The sequence below is a fragment of the Acipenser ruthenus genome, chromosome 28 (genome assembly GCF_902713425.1).
Source record: "Acipenser ruthenus chromosome 28, fAciRut3.2 maternal haplotype, whole genome shotgun sequence".
In the NCBI taxonomy this organism is placed as follows: Eukaryota; Metazoa; Chordata; class Actinopteri; order Acipenseriformes; family Acipenseridae; genus Acipenser; species Acipenser ruthenus.
In genome coordinates this window covers 23732428-23749893 of record NC_081216.1, presented here as the reverse complement: position 1 = coordinate 23749893, position 17466 = coordinate 23732428, and the positions used below count along the sequence as shown (strand labels likewise).

General features: G+C 37.7%; 1 protein-coding gene across 8 annotated transcripts in view; it reads right to left on the bottom strand.

The window, feature by feature from the left end:
- Positions 1-17466, bottom strand: part of LOC117434449 (diacylglycerol kinase zeta-like) — a 127981-nt gene that overhangs the window by 58665 nt on the left and 51850 nt on the right. The gene's annotated exons all lie outside the window — the stretch shown is intronic.

Here is a 17466-nt window from a genome sequence, read left to right as displayed (position 1 = left end):
CTATATATATATATATATATATATATATATATATATATATATATATATATATATTATATATATATATATATTATATATATATATATATATATTTTATATATATATATATATATATATATATATATATATATATATATATATATATATATATATATTATATTAACACAGCAGGAAGAGGGTTAAAATCCTCCATGCATAAAACATGTGTTAATTGTTTAATCATAATTTGATTATTGTTTAATTATCCCCTGCACCTGGCTATCATTGTAAATTAGAGCCAGGTGCAGGGTATTTAAAGAGAGCAGCCATATGTTAATATGGTTATAATTATGGCTCAGCATTACTGGTTTATGGCAGGGAAGAACAATCATCCTAAATATGAGGCGATGTATACGGTCTACAAATATGGAATTCTGCCATGGCGAAGGACAGACCATGTTTTATTGTCAAAAAAAGACAGCAAATCCAAACCTCCACTGCCAAACAAACTAGAGCGGACAGAGACGAACAGCAGATACAGCAGTGATAAACAAGGCGCCACGCTGGTCATCCTGAAAGCATGGGAGAAAGACAAACTGCACTGGTTAGTCACAATCCTTAGAGGTCACTAATGCTTGGGTGCAAGCCAACTGTTACAGCCATTAGACATCCTTCAACAATATTTCCCAGTTATTTTCAAAGAACTGCTTTTTTATGTTAATTTGAATCCTAATTTAGTGTTTAGTGCAAATCGATTGCAAGGTCCCTATTTTTTTAAATTAAAATCCAAGGTCTGTTTTCTTCCATACCAGACCTCCGTCTGGTCTACATACATAGCAGTACATACTTCACAAACTGCAGCAGCATTGTATACAATAACACGTTATTAAACCATGCCTGTTTACTACACTCTACCAGAGTAAAATAATCCACTGTTTTAGTGCTGTAGGAAACAGTGGATTATTTAAATTCACACCATTGACTTGAAAAAGCAAGTGCAAAAAAAGCAAAAGATGCATCATGAATCAATAACTGTCCACATTGTGTTCATCACAAAATTGCAACATGCAAAGCAGCAGCTTTTTTCCCCCTTTATAATAAAAGGCTGTTCTCTTTTCCTTCTAACTATTTAAAGTCGGTATTAGGAACATATTCTGAAAGAAGAACTGGTGCATGGTGGTTGTAACATAACCCACTCACATTGTCCAGTAGACATGCCCACATTTTCAGTTTTAGCTGATGTAATAGTGTTGTTTGATAGCAGATACTGCATGCTAAAACGGATTACAATCTAACACTAAATCATTGTGTCATATACCGCAACCTAAACTTTTTCAACAGCTGTGTACAGAGGATTAGAAATCATAGCGCTGGTTGACTGTAAAACAGTTACGAAAACCTTCACTCTCTGGAGTATAAAATGAATCCTACCAAAAATACTTGCTCTATGAACTGAACAAACCTGCCTCAAAAAACTTGGGTTGCTCTTAAAATGTGTCATATTGGGGGCTCCCGATTGGCGCATTCGGTAAAGGCGCTCCGCTTGGAGTGCAGGATGCGCCCTATAGTCTGGACGTCGCCGGTTCGAGTCCAGGCTATTCCACTGCCGACCGAGGACGGGAGCTCCCAGGGGGCGGCACACAATTGGCCGAGCGGCACCTGGGGAGAAGGCTTAGGTTGGCCAGGGTGTCCTCGGCTCACCGCGCACCAGCGACCACTGTAGTCTGGCTGGGTGCCTGCGGGCTTGCCTGTAAGCTGCCCAGGGCTGCGTTGTCCTCCGACGCTGTAGCTCTGGGCAGGCTGCATGGCAGGCCTGCAGAGTGAAAAGAAGCAGTCGGCTGACGGCACACACTTCGGAGGGCAGTGTGTGTTTGTCTTTGCCGCTCCTGAGTCACAGGGGTGGTAGCGGTGGTCTAAATACAATTGGGCATTTCAAATTGGGAGAAAAACGGCGTAAAAATTAATTGCCGACTACTAAATAAAAAATAAGTGTGTCATATTGTTTCTGCCCTGCAACTTTATGTTCCATTTCTATATCAGCTGAGGTCCAGATTCCATATTCTGTGTTAATTTCCTAAGGATTCTCAATCATTATTGTCTATGCTTCAGAATTACCATTTAAAATATAAATTAGGCATTTCATGTATCACAGTGTGATCTCTGCTGCTATGAATAATTTACCAACCTTCGCTCCCCTTGGCAGTCACAATAAGAATACTCGCTGTGTTTCCGCTCCATATGGGCCTGCTGTGGAACGAAATCCTTTGACAACCAAACCAAAACAAACAGGACTCGTCTGAACAGCAGAAGAGGAAATGCATATTCCCACTGATCATTTAGATTGATGTTTAGCTAAACGATATGAATATGGTGAACAGTGAGCTGTTTATATATTTTTAAATGATATTCCCACCCGAAGACAAGTGCAAAAATGGGCACAAATAGTTTATTCTTGAGCGATTTGCAAACGCTGTCCTAACGTGACTTGTTGATTAAACAGGGAAGCAATTTATTATGAACTTGTTATTAGGTATGAGTTAACTTAACAACACGATGGTACTATATCTATTGGATAACACAATGTAAATATTAACCCCCCCCCCCCGTATTTACTGTACATAGTATATAACTATATATGAAATGTATTGTTGTTTACGACTAAGTATGCCTTGGATAAGGGCGTCTGCTAAGAAATAAATAATAATAATAATAATAATAATAATAATAATAATAATAATAATAATAATAATAATAATAATCTGCTGCTTTAGAATGTAACAAATAGAAAAGCAAAATGATGCTGCTGCCTGGAAATACGTGTCTGAACAAAGAACTACAGTATATAGAATTAAACAGAAGCAGCGCAGCCCCTACTTTAAGAGCCTCAATAATTGCTAGCTTTAGAGCTGTTTGGGTTTTTTTTAAAGATTTAAAAAAAAAATAATAATTTAAACTTGAAAGTTTTTAATTCTGTATTAAATATGAAGTAATTTATTAACTAGGTCATTTATCAACATTTTATCAAGTATTGCACAGATTGTGTTTGCATGCATACCTACCACAAAAGACCACATGCATGACTGTCATTAGAATTCAGAGGGTCTCATTTCAAAAGGCACTTGTTTAAATACATATTAAATTAAAAAAAAGGATTATAAAAGGTTTCAAACAATTTATATTGAAGAGAGAAATCTAACTAATGCCATAGTACTAATCCACACTTGCTCTGTCACTTCACTGAAAAGATCTATGAAATAAAACCCCCACAGCTTGCAAGCAGGCAACTCCAACATGTACAGTAAATACTGAAGAAGATGGACCGCCATGTCTGAGCCAGATTCTATAGTCCAACTTCCAAAGATTAGAGCTAATTTTCTGCTTTTTATTTGCGGTCATGTGTTTGTGTTATACAGCAGCACAGATATATTGTACTGTTTATAATGTATGTCACACTCCCACCGGCTGACTATACATAGTGCATGCTTTCTTTTTGTCCTTTTCTTTTACAGTGCATTTAAATGGCATGCTCTTTTGCTCTTGAAGTTAAACTGGGCAGGGACCCGGGATCAATGACCCTGGATACCCCTGACATACCACTTCAGTATCAGAGCACATGGGAAAAGTTCAACCCGAGGGCAAACAAGTCGAATCTGATCAGCTAATGGACGTGGTTCAGGAATATCATTTAAGGCCTGTTGTGATCTGCTGCAAAGCACTGAATACAATGCGGACCCGGCTTACTGCACTGACCTACTGTATTAAACATGGACACCTCCTCCCTGCCACTCAACTGACACACCCTCAAATCTGACCTTAAAATGAACATGCAACTAAAACTCCCACATGTGCAAATTTGCAGTTAGCAAAACACAGTAAATGCCAATTCCTTAAGACTGGAGGCGTTTTACATAAGAACTATTTTCACAATGTTATTTCAATGTTGCCAGAGACAAATTCAAGAAATCTAAAGCCAATTTTCACAAAATCATTTACCTCAGTTTATTTTGTAAAAATAAATAACTAGCTCAGTGATCTCAAAAACATGTGGCAAACAAGCAGCTGAAAAGTAGTATGAGAAATCAACCAATCATTGTAAATGATAATTTTTTTTTTTTAATTCAGTAAATATTATCATATGTATAGATCTTGTGCACAAAAGATACAGAGCTGAACAAACAACCCTTTATGTTTAATAGTACTTCCTGAGTACAATATCAGTTTCTGTAATTATAAGTCAATATGTGGTGTGGGAGGAACCTTATATTCCGAAATCCTTTTTTTTTTTACATATGCTGCACCTTCCATCTAAAAGAGGGATCAACTGCATACCAGGAAGCAGACAAATCCCTGTCCTTAACATCATTCAGAGACTGGATTAAAATGAACCGATCCGCCTGCCCACCCCTCCCACTCCCTCACTGATCCAGAGCATAGTCTCTGAATGAAATCACCCTTTTCACAATTGACCTTTCAGTTGTTCTAGCAATTCTGATTACAGCTTCAGATCTTTTAAGTTTGTTTTTGGTTAAATGCAGCAACTCTGAGTTGGGTTAAAATGCAAGCAGTCTATACAGAGTATTTATCTCCACATAAGGCAGTGTCATCATCCAATTCGAGGGAAATGATCCTAAGGGATATAGTACAGATGGCTGTGGATTACAAATGTGCGAAAACTGCAGTAGAATGTCTTTTACACAGCATGGTAGCTCACAAACAAAAATTTAAAAAGCAGATGATCCAGCCAGGATACAGTACAGTACTTTTCCATTGTCTAACCAATAATCTGAGGAACACAGCAACACTTTGGTACTGTAATAAAATAACACAAAATCAATATCGGCTGGCAGTTTCCAGTGTCTAGCACCATTGCTCAATTGATGTTGAGATTCCACTTTCACATGAAGTATGTCAGTCACTCTAAAGATTTGGAAAAACTTGACCTTAGCCGACATTGAAGCTGTTAAGTACAAGAACAAATGAAACATAGGGCTGAGCACACTCCGATTTCAACCAGTCTGCCATGATCCAAGTCCACTCTTGACAAGTTTGATTCTTTCTTAGGAGGGTTGGGGCACATGACTGGTGCACATTCTAAAAGAAGATCACAGAACTACAGCAGCATTTTGAAACGTGCACAGCAGCGTTCCCTCGAAGGCTGAAATGCGCGCATTTTCTGCTGTAACTGGCAACAAGCTTTCGCACTCAGTTTACTAACTTTCACAAGTTATCGTAAATATCAACCTCAATCGAGACTCCAGCCTCGAGCTAAACCTATTATTTTGAGACCATTCTTACAAAGCATTAACATAAGCATATTTGTCACTTGAGTGCAGAGCTTGCTCAGGCACCAGCGAATCTACTGGTACAGGGGGGGCGAAGCAGGCATCTGGCGATTCTGCCTCTATGGAGAGTGCTGCTCATGAACTTCACAGTTTTTAACTCGTCGTATAATTGAATACTAAAATCAGTGACGCACAATCTTCCTGCATTATTTAGAAGTATAAATACTCAGGTAAACATAAATAAAAATCACAATACTCGGTTTGACGGTTTTTGTTTTATTTCCCTTTTAAAAAATGAACATTTCATAAATCATCTCAAGGGTTTTGAAACTGGTCAAAATGTAATCAGCACATTAGTCAAAAATACACAAGTGTATAGTAATTAAAGAAGACATACCATGTCCATTATTTATTTATTTATTTTTTTTGTGAGTTTATTCATCATGCGACTTCACTCCATGTCTCTGCTGAAACTCAACATGGAGGCTGCACCAACGAAGAAAATAAAAAGCAATGTTTCAGGAAGACAGAGCTAAAAGAAATCTGACTATCTATATGAGGATGGTGCGACAGTATTCTTAAAGTTTTGCTGTAATTCGCATGATCATGTTACGAGTCAATTAAATAGCACAATGCCAATGGCAAAGCACTACATTCTATGCTGAAAAACTGAGACTTAGGTACTGTGCTCAAGGCAGAGCTTTCCTGAAGTAAGCAAGCTAAATTAATTGCGTATTTCATTATTGTTTAGTTTATTTCTTTCCACGCTACCTGCCTTTAGTGAAACTATAATTAGCCATTTTAAACCATGACCGTTTCTTAATTGAATAATATTTTCTGACAACGAAGAAATGAGCTCAAAACTATTTTTCTAGCTATACAATCCTTAAAGGAAATCGATCACTTCAGTGTGTAAAGGACGTAGTCACTACACTACACACCGTTGGTTTCATAAAGACATTCTGTCTGGAGACACGCCTTCTGTTAAATCTTGCAAATAACTGCAGAATTAGGAAAGAAACAATTGAGAGGATTAATTATACGTTTACATTAAAAAGGGGGCGCTATTTAAATTACAATTGGGTAATACACAGCAGTGGACCTGTTTTAGAGCAACGAGTCAGTCAACACGCCTTTATCAGGGTTTCATATTTTATCCTGGTGATTATAATGCCAGCAAAACTCTACACTTAATTTGTGGATTACTGTACATAGGATTACTCTCACATGACATCGCTGGACTGTTATTAAACTGTTTCATATATTTTATTGTTATTGTAAATGTCAGCAATAAGCTAAACAGGTCTTTTCAAAACACCTTTATTTGTAGACTGTGTTAGTGGAAGACTGTAAATGTGATTTTCACAACTGTGCTGGACATTTGGTTTTCTGAACTGTTGTAATATAATTCTGAGGTTTTCCTGCTGATTTTAATGCCAGCGATGAGCCGTGATGTCTATAAACATTATGACAGGTTTGAAGTGTCTTCAGGCGCTTTACTTACTATTACAGCAACAAGTCTGATTGAAAAAAAAAAAATGAATGGTGGTAATATTTATTAAATTTACTTACTTTAACTACCAACATTATATTTATGTTCAAATGCCATATTTAATTATTAATATGTTGATAAAAAGTGGGAACAAATGAAACTGGCCATTTTTGAAAAACGGAATTTGGTATTCCCAAGAATGTAACAATTAGTAGCCCTAAAGATGGTTACAATTGAAGGCAGTGCAGATGCCAGTGTTTCATGCAGTAGTATAAAACAGTGTTATGCAGGCCTCCAGTTAAGCATGCAGTCTATATCTACGATAACAACCAACAGGGCTGCATAGGATCAGAGGATGATTCAAAATCAGAGGCAGAGCCACAATAAATGTCTGGTTTAAATTTAAAGTAAATTGTAAAATTGTTGAGATACTTGTGTTGGAATATTGTTTCAAAATTGTATAATGCAACAAAAATATATTAAAAGGGTTAATACGCGGCCAAAGGCGTTCTCACTGATAATTGACCCTCTCAGTCAAAAGGGCAAGTTTCTCAGTATCTAAAAAAGCTTAGAGGGAACGCTGGTGCTTAGAAGGAACGCTGGTGCACATGTATGAAGGGTGGCTCTATGGGTCACCAAATTCTCCTCCTGTCGTTTAGAAAAACAACCCGACTTGGCTGCCACTGCGTTTTCTGATCAACTGCAACACTTGAAGGACCAGCCCACACAGGCAGCTTGGCATCATTTTAAAGACATTGCAATCCAACATACACATTGGTCACCAGATGCATGGTCTGATTCACTGTCAAATCTCAACAACCTTACCCACTGCATGCCTACATCCTAAAATGGTCAAAAAATGGTCTTGCATCAGTGTTCTTTATGTGCAGTACAGTAAACCGGGCCCTTTTATTATAAATCTATTAAAACCTATAGAGCAGTAAATCACATGTCTAGGGGGATCCCAAGTGACAGATGAAATAGATAAAACCATAAGCAACTCTTGTATATATCAGTCTAACGCAATTGCACCTACAAAGTTATTACTAACCACACGATAATTACGCCTGAACCAAAAATAAAAACCCAGTTCATATTTTCAAATCCACAAGCTGCCGTAAATGTAAATCAGACATGGTGTTTTATATTCACTCAGCCAATTTAGCTGTCGTTATTTAGACTGTAAAAGGTACAGTGAAATACATTTGGTATTATTTAATCAAAGTACAACTACAAGTTACGGACCTTCATTTTGACAGTGTTATTATTCAAGTTAATGGGAACTCTTTTTGATACAAACTCGTTAAGCCAATCCGATATACACAGGTCACCCGAGGACCTACAATTACTGCAAGCAAACATTTTTGTTTCCCAAGCGAATTTTATTTTATACAGTATACGGCAGCATGAAATGTAATTGCATATTTTTAGTAAGCTTTGGGTGGCACATACTGTCATTATTTTGTAGCATGCATGTCAAAGTACATATGGTACATTTCAAAAGTGATGTGTTAGTTTCTCTGTGTGACAGTTAGTGTTCATGATTGATAAACTACTGCAAGGGCCAAATTCACTGAGCATTTTATTTTTTGAACAAGGACAAAATGTGTTTTTGCTACAGCACGATCAGTACTCACCTTGCCAAAAACACGATAAGTAAACAGTACTACTTTCTTGTGTATAATTCTATACTGGCCAGTAATTAGCACAGCCCATTTTACTTTTACACTAACGCAAAATTAAGCACAAAAAAGATAAATAAATGAAACAAAACATTTAAATCCATAAGTATTTCAATAAAACCACTGTTAACACTGCTTGTGTCAAATACAATTATAACTAATTACTGTGCTCATTAGTAATAATGATGTGGGTTGTGCACAATGGATTTCCTTTAGGTATAGGTGATGCTGACACACAGCTGCCTATTTCCTTTAAAACACGATTTAGCAAATCAATTTGTCTCCAGTGTCAACGTTAAAATTGTCCTGGATTCATTGAGCTTTGTCTTAGAAATGTTTACCATGGTAAAATGATATTAAAAGCACAGTGAAAGCATGGTAAAGCACAGGGAGGTTATGGTATATCAGTGGTCAAAACGACAGTAAACTAAAGTCTGTGTCTTTGTTAGACATGCAAGTAGAGCAGGCAGCTGGACTGTTATCCTGCTTCATCAAAGCAAAGCTAAATGTTTAGTAATCTTGGATCAACTCTGAGCACCACTTCTCTGTGAAGTATATATCCAGGAACTGAACCATATTCATGCAAATACCAGAAGCAGTAAAAGGGCAAATTCCAGAAAACATTTCTACAGTGCATTTAACCTTGCAGAGAAGTTATTTTTATATACTGCAAAAAAGAAATAGGTTTGCCTTTGTGTTTATACACTTCAGGGTGACATAAAGTGTATTGCAAGATTGAGACTGTTGACATTTGCCATATGGGAAGTGACAGCAGTGATGTTATCATGAGACACCAATAAATATCAGCCGTCGAGTGTTGATCTATCTTCGAGCTTTAAAAACAACAACTACTTAAATATAAAAATGTACCACAGGAACTTAACTTCTGATTTCAGCTTAGGAACTTTAAATATTTGCTTGCAGTTCTTTTCTCCAAATAAGACTGACCTTACTTCAGTGACATACTGCACTGTATTGTACATACACCATTGCAAACTGGCATAAAGAAATACATAAAAAGTTATAGATTTTTTTTCATATCTGAAACTTTACAGTCCAATTTGAGGTCTACAAACACAGCGATAAATGCATATGCATTCAATATACTACTTCTTGAAAAAAACAACAACAAAAAAGACAAATAAAATGTTTACAACCTGATAGCTGAAGAGGCATAAAATGAAGGAAATATCATCCAGTCTTTTGTCTGTGATATAAATTCCGGTTTGATTCAAAGAACGAATATAAAACCAAGTTGTTAACAGGAGTTCAGACTGATAAGGTTAGAGATATGCTGTGGTCGTCCTAGAGTAGCGGACATACTCCAGAGAGAGAGGGAGAGACATAGAGAGAGAGAGAGAGACAGAGAGAGCGCGAGAGAGAGGGGGGGGGGGGCAGCACGAGTATTAAAATACCTCTCTATCCGTGTACTTCCTATAAGCCAGAGAGCTTTCTCTCTCACACACGCACACAGGCATATAGTGCACTCACTGGCTCAGTCAAAACTGAGCGAGGCAAGCTAACCAGCAGATTAACTTTGCCCTTAAAACAGTTTCTACATCAACCACACTTACCACTGACCCACACACCGAAACCCTGCCCAGAAAGAAGAACATTTCTCTGCACAGAAGAAGTAAAGAATATTCACATTAAAATGATAAAGTGTGGGAGGTACTGTACTGTACAGGGACTCCCGTTTCTTTCCTCTTGTTTAAATGAAATTATTCTTCAGACAGTTTAAATAGGATTGCCAGATTCTGTTTATTGAAACAAAAGGTTGAATTAACGGTCAATGGCGACTGATGTTCTGTGTTGTTTATGGAAAAATACCAAGGGGCGATGAGACACGGACTAGAGATTGGAAACAACTGGACTTGCAATGCAGTTTGCTATAAAGCATGTCAGTGTGGACTATATACAGGATTTGTAAATTTACAAATCTGATTAATTTGCAGTTAGTGCATGCAGACAGTAAATTGTACAAACACTAGCCTGTACTTTAAAGTATCTATATTTCGTGATGTTATTATTCTTTTATTTATAACTTAAAATCCATTGGAGGCCTAGCCACTCCAAACTACAGTGAAAACACGCTGGCAACACTAGGACATGACCAAGAGGTGTAATATAAATGGGCACCTTTTTACACATTTTAGAAGACTCTAGTTTTATAAACAGGTGTAGCGGGTGATTAAACGGGGGACATCTACAGTATATGCTGTACACAGTGGTTAGCCACATGGTATGTTTACCTATCAAAAGTCCTACTTCCTTTGTTACCACAGGTTTGTTGTGTTGTGTGCTTAACGGCCACATTCACATGTATTTGCTTCCCCTTCAACAGGCGACCTATTTTATCTTTGTCATTGACCCACACACTGACACACTGATACAGTACAGATCTGTTGCCAGGCTGTTTTTTTCCCCCAAGTATTGGCAAATTAATTTGAATGAGCGTGTTGGAGTGGTAGAGAGGTGGAGCGGCGGGGGTTAATTATTCAGTGCTGACAGAGAAACAGAAACAGAAATAGAAAAAGAAGCAGGCAATTGTAAATTCGGTACCAGGGTGCCCAGCTTTTTAGAAAGTGGTGTGCCGGGCAGTCTTCATGGGCAATACCAGAGTGACTGGTGGAACAGCCACAGCATCCTACCCTATTAACAGTGAATTTCTACTTTTACCAAGCTTCAAAGTAAGCTAGACTGAGCCCAGTCGGCAAAGGCCGGACCACACTAAATAAGTCAGGAGCTGGGCTATTGTAATGTTTATGATATCTCAAGGCACCAAGGCCCGTGCATGGCGTCCATGCATGGATTAGTTTACTTCTAAGGAATATACAGCCAAAGACATTTTAATGAGCACATTTCAAACTGATGCCAGTTTCCTGGAAGTTTTTTAAGTTAACATGCGATCAGGTTTCTAACCACATCTGTTTATTTTTCTTGAACTTATATTTGAACATATCGAGAGAGAGAGAGAGAGAGAGAGAGAGAGAGAGAGAGAGAGAGAGAGAGAGAGAGAGAAAGAAAGAAAGAAAGAAAGAAAGAAAGAAAGAGAGAGTTACTAACTTCACTGAACACTTAAAAGCTGACATGGAATCTACAGTTATTTTAATCCTATACCTTTTTTTTTTTTTTTTAAGTTAGGATTTTTTAAATATTTTTTTCTGGAAAATAAACACCTAACAGTTTGAAACCACAGGGTCTAAATACCACCAGTCAGTAATGCTGTGTAAATCCTGCTGGTGTCCCTTCCAGGTTTTACAATTTCAATACATCTCACATGAGCTTGTTAACTATACACTTGAAGCACACATTAAAACCTGGAATGGGTGAAACTGCCCGAGTCTTATTTCCATCCCTGGCCCTGCATGTTAATGTTCACACTGTGTTCAGGTAGTTATCCTTTACAAGTCATGCATGGAAACCTTGAGGGGGGAAAAAAAAGTTAATAAGAACAGTTGAGTACACCACGTCACCATGAAACATTACTAAGTCATCCATTCCATGTCAGTATGTTATTAGCCTTTAGACTTTTAGTCATTCAACAGCAAAGCCAGCTGGGGGGCAAGTGTTGCTGAACTGTAATACGCCTTCTTGTGGTTGACTCGATGCTAAAGGCGCTTCTTCAACACAGATAGGTGGGTGCAGCTCTTGACTCATCCCACAGAGTGAAAAGGTTGCCTCTCAGTCATAGACGCTTAATAAAACGAATACTGTAGGCTGTCAGGACTGTCGCGCTGGGTTTCTGCGATGGAAAGCGCTGTACATTATCTTTGTTTGTAGCTTCTTTGGTGCTGAGCTCTTTAAAACAAGTGTGTGATTTCTCTGGATGGCAGTTTTGTCCTTCTGCCGCTGTTCATTGTGATCACATTGGGATGAGGATCATTACACTCAACAGGGATTCACACTCACAGTGTGTCCATGTATAGCCTCAGCATGATGGTGTGCTAATGAGCCAAGCCACTGCTGGGGCTGTTTGAATAGTAGATCCAGAATTGCAGGAACAGTCAGAGAAAAAGCACCATAACAAGGAGGGGCTTATTATGGGAACCATTAAACCCATCAGACGAAGCAAGTCCATTATATAACCCCAACCCTACATCCAAACCGACGACTTGATTTCTGTAAAGTCACATTTGGACAAAACAGTTTGGGCTGGTTCCTTCCATCAAAGCCCAGGCTTGCTCATAGGTTTTACTTTGAAATCTTAGACCTGGCAATTCAGATGTTACATGGTAGACATGCCCAGCCATGTAGACAAGGTTCTGTGGATGCTTTCCTTCTCAGTATGACAGAATAATTCTAATATTGCTCGTGGACCGCCCAGGTTATTTTACTCGAAAGTCTACGTTGTGCTTATTTTTCGTATAGAGAATATGAATGCAAAGGGAAAGGTTGGAGGATCTGTCCTAATCCCTTCATAAAGAGTCTCCTGGCATGCAGATGATCCTGATAATATCCAGGAGTTTACAAGCAGCGCCTCCTGATCACCACCCTCCATCTATGCAAAACCAGCTTGTTACTTGGGACCGATTTCACAATCCAGAACGGCCCCAGCTTTTCTAATGTGCAGCATCTTTCATTTGAAAGGTCAACACGTTACGCAACTAAAGTGCTCTGTTTCAAAGGCGTCCAGGAGAAGGTACGTCTCAACTGGAGAATTGTTTTTCTTTGCATTGCTCTATTTTTAGAAGTATGAGACCTCGTTTCCTGTAATGCTACTTAAGAGGTGGGTGTGATGAGACATGGGGTTTTGTTTGCACGTTTTTAAACACATGAAGTTTACCTTTTGTGAATTGTACCAGTAATTCTCAGACCGCTTTGTGTACTGGGGACTGACCATTTTGTATCCCTGATCCAGTAATACATTGAGACATACATACATAACCATGCTTCCATGTTGAGTGGATAGAGCATGTCAAAATTTGACCCATTTTACTCTCTTTATTCTGATCCAAAAATGGATTACCGAAAAGCACGTTTACTCCGGAGTTTTTTTTTTATGAAGTCTATACAAAGTGAACCATGAGCACTCTCATTGTGCAAGCACAGCAGGCGCTATACTCATAATTATTTCCAGTTTCTTCAGCCTCTTCTAGCACAAACATGAAAGACAACAGCTAATGTACTAGCGCCTAACATTCTATTAACATTTCAAGGATCTTTAGTTAATAAAGCACCACTTTTCAAAATATTTACAGAAGGTTTCACTTCTGAGAATACATATGGTAATACGCCTTTTGAACCTTGCCCATTCACCACACAGCTATTGTGACTAAATAAATAAATACATACAAATATCAAGGGTTGAAAGCATGCTTCTAATTGCTAAGCCTTCGTTGAGGTTTCTAGCGCTCTCCTGATGCGTTACCATGGAGTGTCGCCTTATAAACAAGTCCCTGTTACAAAACAAGTGCTCTCATTAAAAGTTCCCTTTTTAATTTAAATATCCTTTCTGCTTAATTATTCTCGTGCTCGCTAGGGGAAATGAACTGACAAGCTAAACAGCTGGCAGAATGCTAATGGAAAGACAGGGTTCACTAAAAGGGTCCTTTTTTATTATTATTAGTGTTTGTTTCTTCGTGATTGTTTTGTAGCTGGAACATGTTTTTTCTCTTTTGTTAGTAGAAATGTCAAAACAGACACTATCAGGGCTGGGGTGAATTCCTGTTTGCTTACGATTGTAAGTCGCCCTGGATAAGGGCGTCTGCTAAGAAATAAATAATAATAATAATAATAATTTTAAAATCAAGGAATGTATATTTTAGACACATAATACTTCTTGTGATTGTTCAACTGCCTTCATTTAAAGTCAATTTAATTGACTAACAGGGACTTCAGTTTAAGTAGTTTGTTGCCACTGTGAAAAGCCCATTTTAGCAGAATGCTGCTGATTGCAATTACGATCAAGGTTGGAATTGGTTAAAAGGGAATAAGAATTGGAATTGGGAATTGAAATTGAAAAGGACCAATGAAAATAAATCTGAAACATTAACAAATCTTCACAGCAACTTTTTACATTACATTGTCCATTAAAAGCTCATGCCTGTGTATTCTGGGGTCCCAGTACAAATTGCTGCTCGATTGCTGCTCGTAACTCCTTTAAAGAAACCTGCAGATCAAACCCTTTATGGTATTGTATCCTGTTAACAATATTACAATACTCTAAATGAATATTCCCACATTAGTGCATATTAGGAACGTGTATACAGGCATAGATTGCAATGTTGGGTATGGGAATATCACCATCACCTGAGACTCCTCCTGGTTTGAATTTTCATTAAAATGACTCTAGACGAGTGTTATCCATTATAATTTGGGGATTTATAATGTTTAATATACAGTATGCATCTTGACATCTCCCTTGTTTGTTTGTAGCAGTGAATTACCAATGATATCTGGTTTCAAAACAAGCTGCCTCTTTCCAGGTGGAACTTATCCCCAACAAAGAGAGGTTCACATTCCTGATTTTATGTACGTCACAGATAGTTTTCAAAGGTTATTAGCCTTTTGGTTACTCGAAATAGACTCCTGATTGAAGCCAGATCAGATCTCTTTCCAAGCAACAGTTATTTTAATGCATGCAATAGTACTTTGTACTCCAAATTAGCTAGTGTATTTAGTTGATCTTCACTGTGCCTTAATTAAAACAAGCAAAGCATTTTAAAAATGCACCAATAGCTATTGCTATCGTATGATGGTAATAGAACAGGTTTTGGAAGTTTTCTTTATGTAAATGTCTGTACTGTACTTATCGATCGCTGGCTGATGTATTAAAGGGGATTCTCCCACTGTATTTTATAGATTATACTCAAATCAGTTCATAGCAGCCACATTCTTTTTTTTTTTCTTTCTTCTAAATGCTGTAACAGGAAAACTAAATCATTGTGCCACAGATAACTGGTTTTTAATCTATGAAAATGAAGGCGCCATATAGTGATAACTGGAGATAAACTGCTTTGTTGTTTGCTCTTCTAGATCTTTAATATGTCTTCAGTGTCTGAACATTTTTTTTTATACCTGAACAATTCAGTGTGCCTTTGAGTTTCCCTGACTTGCAGAACCATGCATGGGAATGAGAGTTAGAACCGAGCTGGCTGCAGTGCAGTGTTTTGATGCGTGTCACTGTATTTGCATGCTGAAGGGAAAAACTGGATTATTTATTGTTCTGTAAATGTTTGCAGAACTAAAATGAAGTTCCTCTGCATTCCATAACCTTAAACTGTGCAGACCAAGATCATACAGATCTTTAACTGAAGTAATCTATTGAAACATATTTACAATGGTATAAAGTGAACTGCTTGTCATCAGTGGACAACATTTAACTGAACTTCAACTCATTATTTATAATGAAGCAAACAGCTGTACAAAGAAAATGATTTAGACACTGCGAGAGGTGTCTGAGGAGAATAAAACAATGCAGCTGTAAAAAGAAAGAAACGTCAGTAAGATATAAGATTCTTGCAAGTTGTAAACTGTTGAAACTGGTGTTACTTAAGCTGAGGGAACACAAAGTGACTTTGTGGCTTGGAACTTGGTTTCAGGAGACTGGGTTTCAGCCCACTGCATGGCACACCAGGGGAGACTCAAACTAGGTCTTCGTTTCCTGGATCCAGGTTTCAAGCCGCTGTTCCTGAAAAAGTAGTTGCGTGTTGCCTCATAAAAAAAAATTAAAAAATACTAAAAAGATTGCTTAAAGATGAGTCATCTTACACAAACCCCAAAGGGCACCGAGACCTTTACAGTCAGATTAGAAGGGAGCAAGGATCCAAAATCAGCAAGGAGCAAAATATCAGCAGTTACTGAGTCACAGCTCAGGGTCTTTCTGAAACACAAGCAGTTTCTTTTCAAAGCCCACACACAACAAGAAACATAAAGCAAGGTGCGATTGGTGGGTGTATCTATCGTCATATCAACTGGCATCAGCTTACAGCCATGTAATGACAACCACATCACTTCTTAATATTTGTTTCTAATGCTTCGTTTATTAACAAAGCATTCCCAAAGTAACTGTGCATTTTTTATTTATTTATTTATTTATTTATTTATTTACTAAAAATTCAAATGTATTTTCCATAAAATCAGCCGAGAGGAATGTTTTACTGGGGAAATCGAATCAGTCAATCAATCAATCAATCAAAACCTTTATTTATCCAGATTAGTCAACTGAGAAAAATGATCATTTACAATGACGAAGTGGAATCAAAATACAATGCCTGTCAGCTAAGTTTGTTAGGGTTTAGGTTTAAGCAGAATGGCTCAGTTTTAAAAATGTTCCCTCAAATTTGATATACAATGGGCTCTTTATTATTATTATTTGTATTGTTTTAAGTGTCTGGGTAGTATACATAATCCTCTTTTCTACTAGAAAATACTGAATGGTATTCAAATACAAGTCAGACCCAACCAGGAACAAGAGGTGTTTATCTGCGGTAACTAAGGGCAACAAAATAAAAATACAAGCAATAAAAATAACCCCTTTCAAATCAATGTCCTTAGGGAAGGGGTCTCCAATCCTGGTCCTAGAGGGCCGGTGTCCCTCCTGGTTTTTGTTCCAACTGTACCCTAAATTACTTAGTTGGACCAACTTTTTGGTGAGCTGGCTCGTGAATATGTGATGGCAGAAGCTTAATTGGTCCAATTAATTAATTTAGTGTACAATTCGAATAAAAACCATGAGGGACACAGGCCCTCCAGGACCCATGAAAATAAATATGCAACGGGGGTGCCCTCTAGTGGGCGATGTCTGCCATCACATATTCACAAGGCAGCTCATGACAAGTTCCCCAAAAAGTTGTGCAAATAAAAACCAAACAAAATTAATCCTGCCTATATTGACAGAATGCCAAACAGAAACTTGCCCAGGTAATATATACCATTATTTTGACACAATTAGCAAATCCACCATTACGCAGAGGACAGGGGGAATTACACTGCAGTTATCTGTTTGGTAACAGTCCGAAAAAAAATAGCAAAGAACAAAGCAAACCCGACTATCTTTCCAAGCAAAGGTAAGAAAACAAAGTTAAAA